Raw genomic sequence first — 20,295 nt, 5'->3', positions numbered from 1 at the left:
TTCGGGCTACAACCAAATCCTTATTGCCCCGAAAGATCAAGAGAAAACAACTTTCACCTATCCTTATGGCACTTTTGCTGTCAAGTGAATGCCATTTGGCGTATGCAATGCGCCGATGATTTTTCAAAGGTGTATGATGGCGATCTTTACGGATATGGTATTGGACTATCTTGAAGTCTTCATGGATAACTTCTCAGTAGTCGGGGATTCCTTTAATGATTGTTTGGCAAATTTGGATAGAGTATTGGCAAGGTGTGAAGAAACGAATTTGGTGTTGAATTCGGAGAAATGCCATTCATGGTCGAGGAAGGCATTATCCTTGGCCATAAGATTTCAAAGAAAGTCATAGAGGTTGACAAGGCGAAGATAGAGGTGATTTATAAACATCCATCTCCAACCTCAGTGAAAGGCGCGAGAAATTTCTTGGGTCACGCAAGTTTCTATCGGCGTTTCATAAAGGATTTTTCTAAAGTGGTGAACCCATTGTGCAATCTCTTAGAGAAGGATGCTAAATTTCACTTCAATGATGATTGCATGAGAGCCTTTGAATTGCTAAAGTTCAAGTTGACAACCACTCCCATTATCACCGCTCCTAATTGGAGTATTCCATTTGATCTCATGTGCGATGCTAGTGATGTAGCGGTTGGAGCAGTTTTGGGATAACGCATCAACAAGGTTTTTCATCTGTTCTACTATGCTAGTAAAACTTTGAATGATGCCCAAGTAAATTACACCGTTATAGAGAAAGACCTCATTGCCATTGTATTTGCAATTGAGAAGTTCCGCCCATACTTGATGGGTGCAAAGTTTATTGTTCATACGAATCATGCGGCACTTCGCTATCTTATAAGCATAAAAGATTCAAAAGCTCGATTGATGAGATGAGTGCTATTGTTGTAAGAGTTTGATATTGACATCCAAGATCGGAAAGGGAGTGAAAACCAAGTGGCGGACCACTTGTCTCGTTTGGAGGAGAAGGGGAGGCCACATGATGGCCTTGAAATCAATGACTCCTTCCCCGACGAGCAACTCTTGGCTTTCCAATGAAGAAACTGCCATGGTTCACATAGCAAACTTCCTTGTGTGTGGAATCATCCTGGATGAGTTTTCTTCAAATCAAAGGAAGAATCTCAAATGAGATTGTCAATATTTGCACAGATGGGGTAATTAGAAGATGTATACCGGACGAAGAGCAAAATGTTATTCTTGAGGCTTGCCATTCTTTGCCTTATGGTGGTCACCATGGCGGAGCAAGAACGACGGCCAAAGTACTAAGTTGAGGTTTCTATTGGCCCACTCTCTACAAAGATGCAAGTGATATGGTGAAAAAATGTGATGAATGCCAACGGGCCGGTGGAATCTCGAATAAGAATGAAATGCCTCTAACTACCATTTTGGAAATTGATATCTTTGATGTGTGGGGTATTGACTTCAAGGGCCCTTTTATGAGTTCTTGTGGAAATACCCACATCTTGGTCGTTGTAGATTATGTGTCTAAATAGGTTGAGGCCATTGCTCTACCCAACAATGAAGCAAGAAGTGTGGTGACGTTCTTGAAGAAGAATATTTTCACAAGATTTGGTACTCTGCGGGCTATTATAAGCTGTGGGGGATTGTATTTTTGCAACAAGGATTTTGACACTTTGCTTGGCAAGTGTGGTGTCACTCATAAAGTTACGACTCCCTATCATCCACAAGTTAGCAGTCAAGTAAAAGTCTCCAACCGGGAGATGAAGAGTATACTGTCCAAAACATTAAATGCTAACCAGACGGATTGGTCAAAGAAGCTTGATGATGCACTATGGGCTTATCAGACTGCTTTCAAAACTCCTATCGAGATGTTTCCATACCGGTTGGTGTTTGGAAAAGCTTGTCATCTTTCGGTAGAACTTGAGCACAATGCCATGTGGGCTTTAAAGAAGTTGAATCTTAATTGGGATGCAGCCGCTAACTTGCGGGTTGCATATTTGAATAAATTGGACGAGTTCTGATACCATGACTATGCAAGTTTGTCCTTCTACAAAGAAAAGATGAAGTACCTTCATGACAAACACATTCTAAACAAGGAGTTCAAGGTGGGAGATCTTATTTTGTTGTTCAACTCGCGGTTAAAGATGTTTCCCGGGAAGTTGGAATCTAAGTGGAGTGGTCCCTTTGAAATTGTGGGTGTGACACCTTTTGGTGCATTGGACTTGAAGAACAAAAATGATGAGGTATTCCAAGTCAATAGTCACCAGGTGAAGCATTATTAGGGAAAGTTTGATGATGGCCACGTGGTGGCAGTTATTCATTTGAAGGGATGGTAATCTACGTCGTGCGGCGTTAAATCACGCGCTTCTTTGGAGGCAACCCATGTTTCCTTTTCTTTTTCTTTTCTTCTTTTGTGGATAAGTGTTATTTTTGTGCTAACTGGATTTGAAGTGTGTTGCAGGAATGAGTGGGCTTTACAGGAACTATACTAAAACAATTGGCTAAGTGTGGAAAAAGTGCGGACCACATGCGTATTATGCGGACCACACAATTGTGGTCACTACAACAAAAGTGAACTGCGGTCGCACAATTACAGTGATGACCGTACAATTACAGTGTGGACCGCACAACTTGAAAAGGGAAAATACAAACTCTATGAAGTTTGGTATGTCAGAGAAATGGCCAAAGTACGGCCGCATATCAAAATCTGCTGTTCGCAGCAAATATCTGTGGTCGCTCCACAAATTGTGCGGATCGCAGACCATCAAGGGCATTTGATCATCCAGGTAATAGAGTGCGGACCGCATAAGGAATTCTGCGGCCACACTCATCACTTTGTCCCTCAAGTCAGCCCGTCTAGTATAAATAGTGAATCTACAACTACTATATATTTTTCCCTCTCTGAGCACTCAAAATTCTAAAATATTGAAATCGTTTGTTCAATCATCTGCCACACTCAATCCATATCCATGTTCACTCTTTTTCACTACTTCATATCTGGTATGTTTCAATTACTCATAGAAATTTTTAATTTTTAGTTTAATTTATAATTTGTTAGGTAGCTTTAGGCCATTTGTCAATAGATTTCAATTTTACAACCATGTGGGGTTTAAACTTTAGTGGGCCAACTGATAATTGCTCTATGGGGAATGGGTGAATTGATTTTAATGCTCAATTGTTAATACCATGTCGAATTTGTGCAAAAAATGAACAGCGCTAGAAAGTCTGCTCGTAACTATTTTGAAATATTCGGTCGCACAAGAAATTGTGCGGTCCGTAGAAGTTGAGATTAGGGTTCTTTAGTTAAGGCTGATTATGTGGCCGCACTTGTAATTGTGCGGCCCGTAGAAATCCCATTGCGGCCACAGAAAAGTGAGTGCGGTCAAAATAACCCAATCTCTGTCTTCAGAGAGTTGATATGTTAATGAGTCTGATATGCGGCCGCGGTGATAAAAGTGCAGACCGCACTCCAAATCAGCGGTCGCACTAATAATTGTGCGGACTGCAAATCTAGTTCTGCGGCAACAAGATTAAATTGGGTGGTCCGCACAGCCCAACCTGCGACTGCACTTGTGATTTTGCATACCACACTTCCCTACCCTGCAAACATGTTCTATACTATGTGTTTACTATCTGTTTGTACTTGCATTACAATTGACTACTGTTGTTTCTTGTTATAGAAAATGGTTAGATCTCGAGGCCGTGGAGATACGTCAAAGGGGAGGGAGAACCTTCTAGAGGTCAAGGCAAAAGTACTTTACCCCTCGTCCTCCAAAATATAATCACCAAAAAAGCTACAGTCGGATGAGGTAGAAATCCAGAACCCTCTGAATCTAGTTCATATGGCCCATCTCGAGAAGCATCGAAGGGCGACTCATTTCAAGAGCAGCCGACTGTCCAATCATAGCCACAAGGAAGGTATTAACTCCGGGACGAGCCTTCCTCCTCACATAGCACCTATGAGGGATCAGAGAGCACCATTCAGGCTTCGGAGCCCTCTTCTACACCTATCCCTAAGGCACCAGCAACAATTGTGTCCTTGAGAGGTCAACGAAGAAAGAGGTCTGGGATGGCTGTTTCGTCAGTCTAGCTGCCTTCGCCAGCTTTTGTGGGTGGTGGCCGGTGAGATCGGTCACTCTTGAGTGACAGTTCCAACTTAAAGATCTTGACAAGTATAATCCAGCAGTATTGAGATAGTTCTGAGAGTGAAAGGGGTGGATGTGGTTAACCCAAAGTGTAGTTGACGCCAAGGAGTATCTGGTTTGGGTATTCTACTCCAATGTGGCACACATTAAGAAAGGGACCAAAGTGAGGAATCTGAAGGTGAGATTTGATCAACACACACTGAACTCTTATTTGGGGTTTGAGTATGTTGAGCCGACACAGTAGCAATGGGTGATGTAGTTTTCCCATGGCTAGCTGAGATTCTTGCATCCCCGGGGCCTATTCCACCATGAATCACAGCAGGGGTTCCTATTCAGCGGAATACCCTAAACTTCAAGGTGAAAGGATGGCAGACCTTCGTATGTAGCAGACAAGACCCGTGCTAGAATGAAACCAACCTTCCTATTCCGTGGACAGTTCTAGTCACGTCCATTATGGTCGGGTACCCGATCAATGCGGGTGTCGTGATGTCGGCCAACATGCTTGTGGTCACCAAGCAAACTGATACCTCCTACCCGTATCCCACCACCACCACTGAGTTCCTTACGGATGTACGGGTGGAGCCGAGGGATTTTGACACGAAGGTTTGGGCTAAAAAGCCTTTCTTGTGGTATTCTCTGATGGATGCACATAACCCAAAGAGAATGGGTCAGCCGACTACTACCGTAGGCCAGTCTGATGAGCCATCGGAGGTAGCTGCAGAGTGAGAAGATGTGCCTTCCACTTCAGTAGAGCCTTTAGCCAGTGCAACTACCATACCTCCACCTTCAGCCTCAGTGCCTATGCCCTCTGCTCCACTCTCTGTGTTGTGAGTCTCTCAGGTACCGACGAGACTCAACAACAGGATGCAAATAGCTACTGCAAAGCTATTTGACATATCCAGTCATGTTGTAGCACAATCATCCAGTCCGGCATCCCAGATTCCCCCCACAGTTGAAGAAACCTTGAAGAAGCTCCTAGAAAATTAGAAGACAATAATGGCCACTCTAGTGCAGCATGGAGCAGTCATAGAGGAGCTGGGAAAGGAAGTGAAGAAGATGCGGAAGTCCCAAGCCTCCAAGAAGTCAGTGGACAAGCTCCGACAATAGGTTACCAAGCTTACAGCAACCAGAGACATTCCATTTGACATGCTGATAGACCCGCGCCACCCAAACCCAGATCATACAGCACCTACAACACCAACTGGCCTGTTTGACGAGCCAGACATTGCTGCTGACACTGCCGAGGCAGTCCGTCAGCTGTTCACCAATCCAGCCACTCCCGAACTTGAGGATTATGAGATCCAATTGGATGAGGCTGAGGTTGGTGCCACTGCTAGAGACATAGAGATGGCCACAGAGCCATATGGAGTTTTCTTCACTCTCACCCTTCCTTTACTCTTATTTTGTTAAGCATTGAGGACAATGCTTATTTTTATTCTAGGTGTGTGGAGTTTATTTGCTACATTTTGATGATTCTGAAGACATTTGGCATGTAATTAACTTAATATTATTTTCTTCTTCTTTATCATTATGTATATATTCTCTCTACTCTCTCATTATGTATATTCATTACACTTTCAATAGTTTTTGCTTCGTAGCTTCTTTGTGCTTGTTTTCTTATTAGTTAGTGTTCAACTAAATAGCTTATTTTTGAATTAGTAGCTTCTTCTTGATTTAATAGCTTCTTTCTATGTTTTAGTGGATAATAAGCCTTTGGTTTTCTTAATACCACGGTTCTTTCCAAAGGTAGTTTTTGTGTGAACCGGGCGACTCTTCCCAATGATGGATGGCGTGACAATCTTCTTAAGGAATTGAGTCCGTTTTTTGGTGATTAGGTAATAATAGTAGTAGTAATGAATAAAAAGACCTAATTGAGTCATGCTCGAGGAGTCAAATATGCTTCACTTGGTACCAACACACTTAACTACATGATTATGATTTAAAACAAGGTTTTTGGAAAAACATAGCTCTAGTTAGTGACCTTGTGACTCTTGTGTTGACTTAGGCAATCATCAAGTGGTTTAATCGAACCATAGTGATTTTTAATCTTGAATATGGTCGTGGTAGGCCCTCGACTCTATCCTCTTTAACAATCCAGCTGCGTGAGAGGTGATATATTTTTGTTGCAAGACCAAGTACCCGTGCAAATGGTCTAGAACTTGCCCTGATTGTGTTTCTAGGCAAAATTTTATGTTCTGATTGGCTTGAGAAGTGATTGTAGGCTCTCCTTGACCCGCTTGAAGTTTTCCATTGCCCACCAATGTTGTTATCCCTATTCAACACATTTGAGCTTTGAACCTTTCTCATTTGATAACCATGTTACAAGCCTTTACCCTTTTTGTTGTGACCCTCTCTTGTCACCCGAGCTTTCCTTAACACTCTTGTGAAACAATTGGCTAAAAATGTATGTTTGGGGGAGAGACGAGGAACTTGAAAGAGGCATAAAAAGAGAAAAGAAATGAAGAGAAGGAAAGGCAAGAAAAGGAAAGAACAAAAAGAAGAATGCAAAAAGAAAGTGAATAAGTTGAAGAGTTGAAAGGATTCAAAGAAAAGTAATGTTGCAAAGCATGGAGAAATTAAAGCGGGAGAAAATGAATGTCATGATCAAGAAAGAGTGATGTTAATTCTCTCTATTTCCCACAAGGAAAAGAAAATGCCTCAAAAAGTTGGAAAAGCTTGAGCCTAGAAAAGAAAATTGAGTGCTTAAGGAAAGATGAACATGTTCTATCATAGTATATCCAAACTTAGTCCAAAATCCTTCATTGCATTCCGAAAAATCCCTACGTGATTTCAAGCTTAGTGAGCTTACATTAGTGGTGATCTACATGAGGGGCAAGCCTATGGTACTAAAAGTCGTACTTGCGACATTCTTTTGAGAGAGATGAGTTAACCTTTCATAAATTTTTGGATTGAGTGCTAAATTCTTAAGAGAGATAGGCAAATAGAGAGTAGAGGAGGAGGAGTTTGGGATTCACAATGACCTACATGAAAAAGCGAGCTTCCTTGATGAATAAAGTCAACTCTTGATACTCAAGTGTAACATTAGAACTATTTATGCATAAACGTTTAACTTGTTGACTTGTTGATAATTCATAAGTGGTGTGGGTAATTGTTGGTCCCAATTGATGTGTAAATGACTCACTTTTGATTAGTTGGAATGTCTCTTAACTTGTGGAGGTGGTAACTACTTTATTTGCTTGAGGACAAACAAAAACTTAAGTTTGGGAGAGTTGATAAATGGGGATTTTGACTACTTATTAGCACCTTTTAGCTTTTGTTGTAGTCCAATGTTCCGAAAAACTAATGAAATGTGCTTAATTGCAGGAATATTGAAAGATGAACTACCAAAATGAAATCCAACTCAAGAAGGAGTAATCTGAACTCAAGGACATAAAAGACACAAAAGCTCAGAAGTGCGGACCGCAGAATATCATATGCGGTCGCAGGTTATGAAGTAAAAGCCATCAGAGTATGGTGCAAAGTGCAGTCCACACATGAATTGTGCGTCCGCAAAAGCTAAGCCAAAGAAAATTTCAGAGAAGGTGCATTCCAAGTCCCCCAGAAGTGAGGACCGGACAATAATTGTGCGGCCGCAGAAAAAGAGCTATGCGACCGTAGATATAAAAGTGTGAACTGCAGAAGAGCAAGGTGCGGCCGCATATGTAAAAGTGCGGACCACAGAGAGAGTGCAGTGCCTCCGCAGATCAGAATTATGCGGCCACAGAACTTTTTATCCTGACGAGTTGAAGAAAAGTGCGGACCGCACATGGAATTGTGCGGCTGCAGAACCTCCCGAAAGGCATTTTTGTCCGAAATTTCCAGCATTGTATAACTAGATGAGTTTCAGATTTTTAGGTTAATTTTTGTCATCAGCTACTACAGTAGCCGTTTCCTTTTACATGTTTTGGTAGTTTTTCATATTTTGAGCTATTTTAACTTAGATTTTATCATTTTAATCTTGCAATATGAGTTTAATTATCATTTCTTCTTCTATTTCGTCTATTTCAAGCATGAGTAGCTAGATTTGCTCTAGGGTTATGACCCAACCCTAGTGTGTAAACATAATGGATGTTTAATTTAATGCTTGTCTATGGTTGGGTGTTTATTATTTAGCCTTGTTCTTGTTTTTATTTGTGGAATTAATGGTTGCAAATAATAGTTCATGTCTATTTGACTTGGTCTCTACTTGAGAAAGAGAGACTTAGTCTAGGAAAATATGGCTAACAATAAATTGGGTCAATCGAGAGATTGATAATCCCAATAAATGGGTTCAACCTAGAGATAGTAATAACCCGACTTGAGCTTTTTATCAACCGTTTTGTTCAATACTCATTTGGACTTGAGAAAGCCAAATTAGGCCAAATCACTCCCTGACCGATAGGTATTGAGTGGTTAATTGAATGTTGATAGGTATAATACACCCCAACCAATAAAATAAGTTTTAAAATTTATATCTCATTAGGCAAACACCTAGGTGAAGATCACAGCCCTAGGCCTTTTACAACATTTAAAAACAACAAAAACATTCTCCTAGTTTTATTTCTCAACATGCAATCGTAGTTTAAATTAGACTTAAAACAACCAAAGTTTGCGGAAGAGTAAATTTAGATATTCAAACTCACACGCTACGATATATACTCCTAACTCCCATATATAGTTCCCTGTGAAAATCGATCCTGACCCTTGTTTTGGGTATTATTATTGCAATCGACCGTTTCATAACCTTGAATTGAGGTGTGAAATTGGACGAGATCAGTCACCCCTTCCTTTTGAAGTGTCGCCTCGTCCTCTAGATCGAACCATGTTCTGTACCAAGCAAACGCGAATGTTAGTTGAAATTCAAGTTCATACACAGAATGAATGTAAGGACACACAAGAGATTACAGTGAAAAACACAATAGAGACATGCTTGTAGGGTAGGGAATTATGGTCCGCAGAATTGTCATTGCGGATGCAAAATGGGCATTGCAGACCGCACAATTTTCCTTTGCGACCACAGAAAGGGATTGCGGTCCACACATTTCTTTGACCAAGCATCATAAAGCTTCTTTGACAAATTCGCCCGGTTATCATTCACTATTTTGGACAAGATACTCTTTATCTCCCGGTTGGAGATTTCCACTTGACCGCTAACTTGTGGATGATACAGAGTCATAACTTTATGAGTGACACCATACTTGCTAAGCAAAGTATCAAAAGCCTTGTTGCACAAATGTGACCCCCATCGCTTATGATAGCTCGCGGAGTACCAAACCTTGTGAAAATATTCTTCTTCAAGAACGCCACCACACTTCTCGCTTCATTGTTGGGTAGAGAAATGGCCTCAACCCATTTAGACACATAATCAACTGCGACCAAGATGTAGGTGTTTCCATAAGAACTCACAAAAGGACTCATGAAGTCAATACCCCACACATCAAAGATATTAATCTCCAAGAATATCACTTTTCTCCGCCATGGTGACCGCCATAAGGCGAAGAATGGCAAGCCCCAAGAATATCACTTTGCTCTTCTTCCGGTACACATCTTCTAATTACCCCATCAGTGCAAATTCAGAAAATGTATGGCTCATCCCAATAATAATCTTGACAATCCTGTATGAGCTTCTTCCTTTGATTTAAAGAGAACTCATATGGGATGATTCCACATACAAGAAAGTTTTCTAGATCCACAAACCATGGAACCTCCTTCATTGAGATCGCCAAGATTTTCTCATCGGGGAAGGAGTCATTGATTTCAAGGCCACCATGCGGCCTCCACTCCTCCTCCAAACGACACAAGTGGTCTGCCACTTGATTTTCACTTCCTTTTCGATCTTGGATGTTAATATCAAACTCTTGCAACAATAGAACCCATCGCATCGACCGAGCTTTTGAATCTTTCTATCTCATAAGATAGCAAAGTGTCGCGTGATCCGTATGAATAATAACCTTTACACCCATCAAGTACGAGCGGAACTTCTCAATTGCAAACACAATGGCAAAGAGTTCTTTCTCCATAACAGTGTAGTTGACTTGGGCACTATTCATGGTCTTACTAGCATAGTATACCGGATGAAAAATCTTGTTTATGCGTTGCCCCAAAATAGTCCCAACTACTACATCGCTAGCATCGCACATGAGCTCAAAAGGGATACTCTAATTAGGAGTTGTGATAATGGGAGTGGTTGTCAACTTGAACTTTAGCAATTCAAAGGATCTCATGCAATTATCATTGAAGTGAAACTTTGCATCTGTCTCCAAGAGCTTGCATAACGGGTCCACCACTTTAGAGAAATCCTTTATGAAGTGCCGGTAAAACCCCGCGTGACCTAAGAAACTCCGCGCGCCTTTCACCAAATTCGGAGGTGGAAGTTTATAAATCACCTCAATTTTTGCCTTGTCGACTTCTATGCCATTTTTTGAGATCTTGTGTCCAAGGACAATGCCTTCCTCGACCATGAAATGGTACTACTCCCAATTTAGCACCAAGTTCATTTCTTCACATCTTGCCAATACTTTATCCAAATTTGCTAAGCAATCATCAAAGGAATCCTCAACCACCGACAAGTCATCCATGAAAACTTCAAGGTATTCCTCTACTATGTTCGTGAAGATCACCATCATACACCTTTGAAAAGTCATCGGTGCATTACATAGACCAAATGGCATGTGCTTGAAGGCGAAAATACCATAGGGACATGTAAAAGTTGTTTTCTCTTGATCCTCCAGAGCAATAAGTATTTGGTTGTAGCCCGAATATCCATATAGAAAGCAATATAAAGCACGTCCGACCAACATATCAAGCATTTGGTCAAGGAAGGGAAGTGGAAAATGATCCTTCCTTGTGACTTTGTTTAGCTTGCGATATTCCATGCACACTCTCCACCCGGTCACTATTCTTGTGGGAATCAACTCATTCTTGTTATTGGTGACTAGCGTCATGCCCCCTTCTTTGGGACACATTGAACCAGAGAAGTCAACGAACTATCAGAAATGGGATAGACAACCTCGACATCCAACCACTTGATAATCTCCTTTTTGACCACGTCTTGCATAGCCTCATTGAGTCTCCTTTGATGTTCAAACAATAGCCTTCTTACTCTTATGGAGCATCGCCAATGTAGAGCCAACCTACACGTTAGTCAAACAAGAGGAAAGAATAACCGGTAAAGTAGAACAAGGGCCAAGTAATTCATACCAAAGATGTGGAGGCAATGGCTTCAACTCCATGGTATGAGGCTCTTAATTGGAGGCTTTGTAGGAGGAGTTTTCCTATTTTCAAGATCCAAGGAAAGTTTCCGGGGTGCGTAGTTGTATGACCCCATCCCTTGCAAAGAGTTCACACATTCCATGAAGCCATCCATCTCGTCATCATCAAAGTTGAGCAAGACGACCTCCAACATATCACCCACATTTATCATGGAACTTGTATCCTGAATAATCACATCGGTCACCAAGTCCACAAATGAACACACTGCATTATTATTTGGTTGTTACATAGATTTGCACACGGGGAATACCACCTTTTCATCACCCACCCGAAAGGTGAGTTCTCCGGCTTTCACATCAACAAGAGCCTTCCCCATAGCAAGGAAAGGTCTTCCAAGAATAATAGGCACCTCATAGTCCATTTCACAATCAAGAATGACAAAATCCGCCGGAAGAATGAACTTATCAACACAAACCAGTACACTTTCAATCACTCCCAACGGTCTCTTCATGGTATGATCGGCAATTTGTAATCTCATAGATGTGGGTCTTGGTTGCCCAATTCCCAAAGTCTTGAAAATCGAATAGGACATCAAATTGATACTTTCCCCAAGATCACAAAGGGCTTTAGAAAACTCGACACTTCCAATGGTACAAGGGATTGTGAAAGCACCGGGATCTTCCAATTTAGGAGCCATTGAATGCACAATTTCACTCCCTTGATGAGCGACTTTGATAGTTTCAAAATTCATCGACCGCTTCTTTTTCACCAAATCCTTCATAAACTTTGCATAACTGGGAATTTGCTCCAAGGCTTAAACTAATGGCACATTGATTGAAAGACTTTTTATCATGTCAATGAACTTTTTGAATTGATTCTTGCCATTTTTATTGGCAACCCTTTGAGGATACGGAGGAGGATGCTTAGAAAATGGTGTCTTAGCCTTTTGAACTACTGGTTCCGGTATGTCAACAACATGATCCCTAGACGACTTCCTCTTGAGTCTCTTCCACATTGTCAGCAATATCAATCCAAATTTCATCATTTGATTGCATCACATTGCTCGGGGTCTCTTCTTCTTGTACCACTTGCTCAACATCCATATTGCCTTTGACTTGAGGTAGGTGCATTCCCATATTTTCCACTTCTTGTAGTAATGACCATGGTATGCCCCGTATTGTTCCAACCCTTTGGGTTCACCACATTTTCACTTATTAGTGCCCCCTTAGGATGATAATTTATACCTTGAGAGATTTTCCCTATTGGCACTTCTAAGTTGCGGATCGATGTGTTGTGTGAGGCATGTTGGGCATCAGAATCGCCATTCTTCTCCATCATCTTCTTGAACATTGTCTCAATACGTCCCATTTCATTGTTGGAGAAACTAGGACCATGGGAAGGACAGGGAGGCGGGTTGGTCGGTTATTGATACATCGGGGGTCTTTGAAAACCCGACCCCTGATTGCCTTGATTGTTACCTCCCCAATTGCTTTGGTTATTGTTGTTATGCCAATTCCCTTGATTATTTTCACAACTCCAATTTTCTTGATTGTTATTATTATTCCAATTACTTTGATTGTTTCCACCACTCCAATTACCTTGGTTGTGAGAATTCTAATTTTCTTGAGTGTTTTGAGGTCGCCATTGTTGTTGGCGTGAGACTTGGAAGTTGTTTCTTTGCCCTTGAAAGTTGTTCACATATTGGACATCTTCTTCTTGGTTATTATAAGAGTCATCTTGATCAAACCCACTATATTACCCAATAAAACTTATGATTTTAAAAATAATAAAATGAATAATTAAGTCGGTAAATCACTATTGGCTTGCCTAACGGCGACGTTGGGCGCCATCATGACCTATAGTGATTTTTGGGTGGTGACAAGTATATATAAAGCAGCAAAAATAACACGAAGATCGATAGAATATTAACTAGTAGGGGACATGCGAAAGGGAAAATATCATAAAAACTGCAAGTACGAAATCACGGAATAATATTTTTTCGAATTAAGCAACAATATAACCAAGTAAATTACCAAAATCATAAATCAAATAAATCAATAATATGAAAATGGTACGGCATCAGCCTTCGTGCTTTTACTCTCGTCCTCACCATGCAATATCATGAATATAATGGCACGACATCACCCTTCGTGATTTTACTCTCAAATCTCCCAATTTATGATAATGAATGCAAATAAGGCACGACAACACCCTTCGGACTTTTCTCTCTTCCTCACCAGGTAACAATATAAATCCGAATAATAAAACAAGGTGGGGACTGGTTTTACTTCAAATATGGTACCATGATATCAAACTTCAACTTCCAAAATATTCAACATCTTTAAAATAAACAATAAATATGAAATGAATAATTAAAGAAGTATTATTTTAACCTAAGAATGGTTAACATTATTAAGGAAACAATATAATACAAATAAATAATTTCCACCCGCATGCTTTAACCCAATGACAATGCATAGGTACGCGTCACCTCACATATGCGTTGTCCCCACACATAAAACACGTAGCAAATAGACCAAGAAGTCCTAATTTCTCAACTCAAGGTTAATGACGACACTTATGTCACTCTGCAACCAAAACAATGTTGAAACAAAACTTTTCCTCTAGATATCGGCTCTAAACCAATCAAATCTAACCAAATGTAGTTCAAATAATTCAAAATAAGCTTCAGAAACTACCCACGAGTGAAAAAGATTCAATCTTTAAAATTTTTGGAAAACGTCAACCTCGAACACGCTTGGTCAAAATGATTTTTGAATCAAAACTCAATGACCCATTCACCCCGAGCCTGGTTATGTGATTAGTTTCGAAATCTGACCCCAATTTGAGGTCTAAATCTCAATTTCTACCTAAATCCCTAATTTCTACCATGAAAAAGCATCGATTAAAGGTTAAAACCAATATTTGGTTATGGAAATGTAAGGAAACAAGTTAAAATCTACTAATCTATGAAGTTGGGATGAAAAACCTCTTCAAAATCGCCTCTAGGCCGAGCTCAAACTTGAAAATGGTGAAAATTGAGATGAATCCCAATTTTTAGAAGTTTGTGTACGACCCGCACATTTGTTTTGAGTATTTGAGCGTTGTTCCCCATTTTATTACCTCCTTTATGTTTTATTGTGGTTATGTGACTGGTGATGGTTCAGGTGAATTTCAGAGTGAAATAGGACACTTAGTCCCAAGGTTGAAAGTTTGAGTTAGAAATAGTTGACCGTATTTTGACTTTTGTGTAAACAACTCCGAAATGACATTTTGACAGTTCCAGTAGTTTCGTATGGTGATTCTGGACTTAGGAGCGTGCCCGGATATTGATTTGGAGGTCTGTAGGTCGTTTTAGCTTGAATTGATGAAAGTTAGGAAGTTGAAGGTTTGGAAGGTTGAGAGAGTTTGACTGTGAGTTGACTTTATTTATATCAGGATCGAATTCCAATTCCAGAAGTTGGAATAGGTCTGTTGTGTCAATTATGACTTGTGTGCAAAATATGAGGTCAATTTGAGTTATTTTGGTATGATTCAGCATTAGTTTTGGAAGTCGGATGTTCATAGTTTCAATAGGCTTGAATTGAGTTACGATTCATAGATTCGATGTTGTTTGATGTGATTTTAGGGCTCGAGTAGGTCCGTTATGCATTTTGAAACATGTTGGTATATTGGGACGGGGTCCCGGGGCCCCCGGATGTGAGTCGAATTGAAATCGGATCATTTTTGGACTTGATTGAATAATTGAAGCTGCTGGTTTTCTATCTAGTTTCCTTCTATGCGTTGACGAAAGTTCTCCCATGATCACGTAGAGGGACTGCTGGGAATTATCTCTTCGTGTTCGTGAAGGTAAGGGTGCGATCATGAAGTTTGCTGAGATTGTTGATCGCGAACACGTGAGGTATGTCATGTTCGTGTATAAGGAAGGTGAGGCTAGGGGATGAGGCACGCTTGTGCATCGCGTTCGTGTGACCTGGGACGCGGTCTCATGGGTAGAGGAAGCTGGTCATCGCGTTCCCGACTGGCTTCATGCGATCGCAGAGAGTGTTTTAGTGAGCTGCAGTGAATTATTCTACACGATCGCGAGTCTTTATCCGCGATAGAGGACGACTAGGTAGTAGTATTAAAATTTCAAAACGAGGGTGCCATTTCATTTTTCATCTTTTAGACCTAGAGATCTCGATTTGTGGTAATGTTCGAGGGATTTGCAAGGAAATTATCGGGGTACGTGATTCTAACTCAGATTTGGCTATTATACATGAATCCATCTTTATTTTTTCCATCTAATTAGTGATTTAAGGTTGAAATTTTGGGGAAAATTTGTGAAACTTCTTAGACTAAATTTTGGGGATTTGAAAGGCGATTTGAAGTCGTATTTAAGTAATTCTTGTATGGTTGGACTCGTTATCGAATGGGTGTTTGGATTTTGTAATTTTGGTCGGGTTCCAGGATGCAAGCATAGGGTTGACATTTTGAGTTGACTTCTTGTTTCTCTTTAAAGCTTTCAGCTTTATTATTCAGAATAGCTTCCTATAGTTATTATCTATGGTATGAAGCTGTTTTGGCAAGATTCGAGCCGTTCAGAGTTGGATAATCACGGGAAAGGCTTACTAGTGGATTGAGTTAGTGTGTTTTGAGGTAAGTACCTTGCCTAACTTTGTGGATGGGAAGGGGGAATTACCCCTTAGGATTGGGGTTGTTTGAGTTAATTGTGGTATGTGGAAGCCGTGTATGCAAGGTGCCGAGAATGTACGCAGGCTAAATGTAGTAATTGGCCGGTTTTAGCTATGTAGATCCCTTTCATCCCTTTAATTGATTTTCTATAATATGTTATATTCATCATCATTACTCTATCTTCACATGCTTTACTTGACGTCGTTAATACTTGTCTTATCTCTTACTTGTTAATTGTCTTTACACGTTTAGTTGAAGTTATTGTTCTCCCTATTTCATTATTCATTATTTAACCGTTGTGTTCCTTACTTGAAGTTGTCATTTCTTGGAATATCTCATTGTTGAATTTGGTGTTGAAGTTACAAAGATCATGATTCACGTTTTGGCAAGGTTGTAATTTGTTGAAATACCATTCTTGTTGAGTTATTCATTTCGGTTGCTATTGTTGAGACTCTTGTTCTTGTTATGGTTGAGCCATGGGCTATTTATTGTGGAAACACTATTATTATTGACTTCTTTGGAAAATTGTGGTATTGACCACTTGAGGTGCGATTTGTGATATGTAGTGATATTAATACGCATGCGGTGGTATAAGGAATTTGGGGTTGAAACACATGCGGTGAGATAAGGTAGGATTGATACGCGTGTTGCTAGTAAGGGAACTACGTGAAGCCACGCAGTGTGATAAGGTAGGCTAAAACCTGGGTAGCTATTTCGGAAAAATGATTTTCAAAACTAAATGCAAGGCTTACGTGGTGATATACGGAAAGATTGTGATTTCATTTGTGAAATGAGACTACGAGGCAGTACCTCGGTAGTGATTCTTGTTGATACCTTTCATTTACAACACTTTCATTTGTTTGCATTGTTTTCCTGTGGCATTATGACTATGTGTTTACTTTTGTAATGTCTTAATTGCCTTAGTTCAATGTAGCTAATCTTATCATATTTATTCATTGTATCATTTCCTTTGTTTTTCATTATCACACTGTCATATACCTATTCAATTTTCTTATTTAATTTAATTATGGTCTTGACCTGACCTCGCAACTTACTGGATATAGGTACCTCTTACCAGCATAGGCGCCAGTGATTCGAGCTCGGGTTTGGAGACTACAATGAATACCTGCCGGCGATCGCAGGCCTCAGAGTTACCCTCTATCTAGTTCTACTTTTTTCCTTTGTGATAGATGTTGTTGTATAGGGATATTCAGTATATTCTTATACAGCTTGTGACTTGGTATCACCAGAATTTGAAAGTTTTGCTCTATTGAGTTGCAGAGTTCTTTTATGGTAGTTGTTGAGTTATGTGAAAGTTTTTATCATTTCTCGGTTATATTCTGCATGTATTTTAGGCTTAGCTAGTCTTAGAGACTAGGTTCCATCACGACATCCAACAAAGGGAAATTGGGGTCGTGACAAATTGGTATTAGAGCTCTAGGTTCATAGGTGTTACGCGTCACAAGCAGGTTAAGTAGAGTCTCGCGGATCGGTACGGAGACATTTGTACTTATCTTCGAGAGCCTATGGAACTATTAGCAAAACTTCACTTCTTTGATTCCTTATCATGCGAATGTGCTGACTTCTAATTCTAAAACTTTATCTTTCTATTCTCTCACAGATTGTGAGGACACACATCACTAGATCGGATGATCAGACACCCGAGCCCCCAACTAGAGCCACGAGAGGCCGAGGACTAGAACGTGGTGCAGCAGAGCACCTGCCTGAGCTGCGTCAGAGGAGCCAATAATAGCTCTCGTTGGGGGTAGGCACCTGAGGCACCCGTTACTACCCCTGCACTCCAGGAGACTCTCGCCTAGTTCCTGAGCATATTTGGTACTCTAGCTGAGGCGGGATTGATTCCACTTTCACCGGCCACATCTCAGGCACGGGGAGGAGCACAGACTCCCGCAGCCCATACCCTAAAGAAGCGGGTCCACGTTGACCATGTCCAAGAGGTTATACCAGTGCAACCGGTTGTCCTAGTTCAGCCCCAGCTTAGGACAGCAGCATCATATGTGGAGCAACTCAGACTCGAGAGGTACAACAAGTACTACCCTCCTACCTTCAGCGACCTAGCTACCGAGGATGCACATGGCGTTTTGGAGAAATGCCATTATATTTTCCGTACTATGGGTATAGTGGAGATGAGAGGGGTTGCTTTCACTACTTTCCACTTATCGGGACCACCATACCAGTGGTGGTAGTCTTATGTGGAGGTTAGCGCTGTCGAGGTAGCTTCACTCACATGGTATTTGTTTTCAGAGATGTTCCTGAGAGAGTTTGTTCCCTAGAGTCTTTGAGATACATGGCACATGTAGTTTAAGCGATTGCGCGAGGGTGCTACTACAGTATCAGAGTGTGTTATTGGGTTTAGTGAGTTGTCCAGACATGCACCCGCCTTGGTTTCAATAGTAAAAAGTGAGTCTGTCGATTTATTGAGGGGCTCAACTATGGTATTAGATTTAGTATAGCTCGAGAGTTGGAGACGGATACCCCATATCAGTAGTTGGTGGAGATCACTCGGAGATTGGAGGGTATAAAGGGCCGGAAGAGAGAGAGGACGGGAAGGCCAAGAGGTCGTAAGATTTTGGCACATATAGTGGTGCTCTTGCCCCATTTGCAGCCCGTCATGGTAGAGGCTATATGATCCGTCCAATTCATTTATCATTTATACCTTCCAGTGGTATTCTAGCTACTCCCAGGTCTCATGTTACCCATTATGCACTGTCACTGTCTAGTGCACGTCCTGCACATAGTGCTTTCAGCGGTTAGTCCAGCCGGCCATGTCCAAGCCAGATTTAACAGCCACATCCTCCGAGAGCTTTGTTTGAGTGTGGTGATACTTGTCATATGGTGAGGGACATGCCCAAGACTCAGGAGGGATACACTTTTACAAACTACTCAGGCTCCACCTATTCCACAGGGTCCCTAGACTTCTCAGTCTGTGGTTATCACACCAGTTGCCGCTCCACTTGTACAACCAGCTAGGGGTGGAGGTCAGGCGGGTAGGGGTCGCCCTAGAGGGGTAGGCCAAACCAAATGTTATGCTTTTCCGAGTAGGATGGAGGCAGCTGCATCAGACTCAATTATCACATGTATTGTTCTGGTTTGTCATAGAGATGCATCAGTCTTATTTGATCTAGGCTCCACTTATTCATATGTATCTTCTTAATTTACTTCGTATTTGGGTATATCTCGTGATTTCTTGAGTTCTCCTATCTTTGTATCCATGCATGTGGGAGATTACATTATTTTTGACCATGTGTATCTATCATGTTAAGCTGTTTTTGATGGTTTTGAGACCATAGTTGACCTATTGTTGCTTAGTATGGTAGATTTTGATGTTATTTTGGGCATGGACTGGTTGTCTCCCTACCATGCTATTCTGGATTGTCACGCCAAGACGGTGACATTGGCTATGCCAGGTTTATCGCGGTTAGAGTGGAGGGGTACTTTGGATTATAATCCTAGTAGGGTGGTGTCCTTCCTTAAGGCACAACAGATGGTTGGGAAGGGTGTGATGCATATCTATATTTTGTGAGAGATGTCAGTATCGATACTCCGACCGTTGAGTCAGTTTTGGTAGTGAGGGACTATACAGATGTATTTCCAGCGGATCTTCAGGGCATGTCGCCCGATAAAAAAATGATTTTGGTATTGACTTGTTGTCGGACACTCATTCGATTTCTATTCCACTATATCATATGGCCCTCACGGAGTTGATGGAGTTAAGGGAACAGTTGCAAGAGTTACTTGATAAGGGTTTCATCCGGCCCAGTGTGTCACCTTAGGGTGCTCCATTCTTGTTTGTAAAGAAAAATGATGGTTCTATGCGCATGTGTATTGATTATTAGCAGTTAGACAAGGTCATAGTGAAGAAAAGGTATCCATTGCCACACATTGATGCCCTATTTAATCAGCTATAGGGTACCAGAGTGTTCTCGAAGATTGATTTGCGGTCAAGTTATCTCCAGCTAAAGATTCGAGATCCGGATATTCTGAAGACTATCTTCAGGTCTCGGTATGGTCATTACAAGTTCCTTGTGATGCCATTAGGGCTAACAAACACCCCAGAAACATTCATGCACTTGATGAATAGTGTATCCCAACCCTATCTTTTTTCATTTGTTATTGTGTTTATTGACGACATCTTGGTATACTCCTAGAGCCGGGAGGAGCATGAGCAACTCCTGAGGATCGTGCTCCAAACCTCGAGGGAAAAGAAGTTGTATACAAAGTTTTCAAAGTGTAAATCCTGGCTTGATTCAGTGGCGGTTTTGGGTTATGTGGTGTCGAGCGAAGTGATCAAGGT

The sequence above is a fragment of the Nicotiana tomentosiformis genome, chromosome 5 (genome assembly GCF_000390325.3).
Source record: "Nicotiana tomentosiformis chromosome 5, ASM39032v3, whole genome shotgun sequence".
Classification (NCBI taxonomy): domain Eukaryota; kingdom Viridiplantae; phylum Streptophyta; class Magnoliopsida; order Solanales; family Solanaceae; genus Nicotiana; species Nicotiana tomentosiformis.
This window is presented reverse-complemented; position numbering follows the sequence as displayed.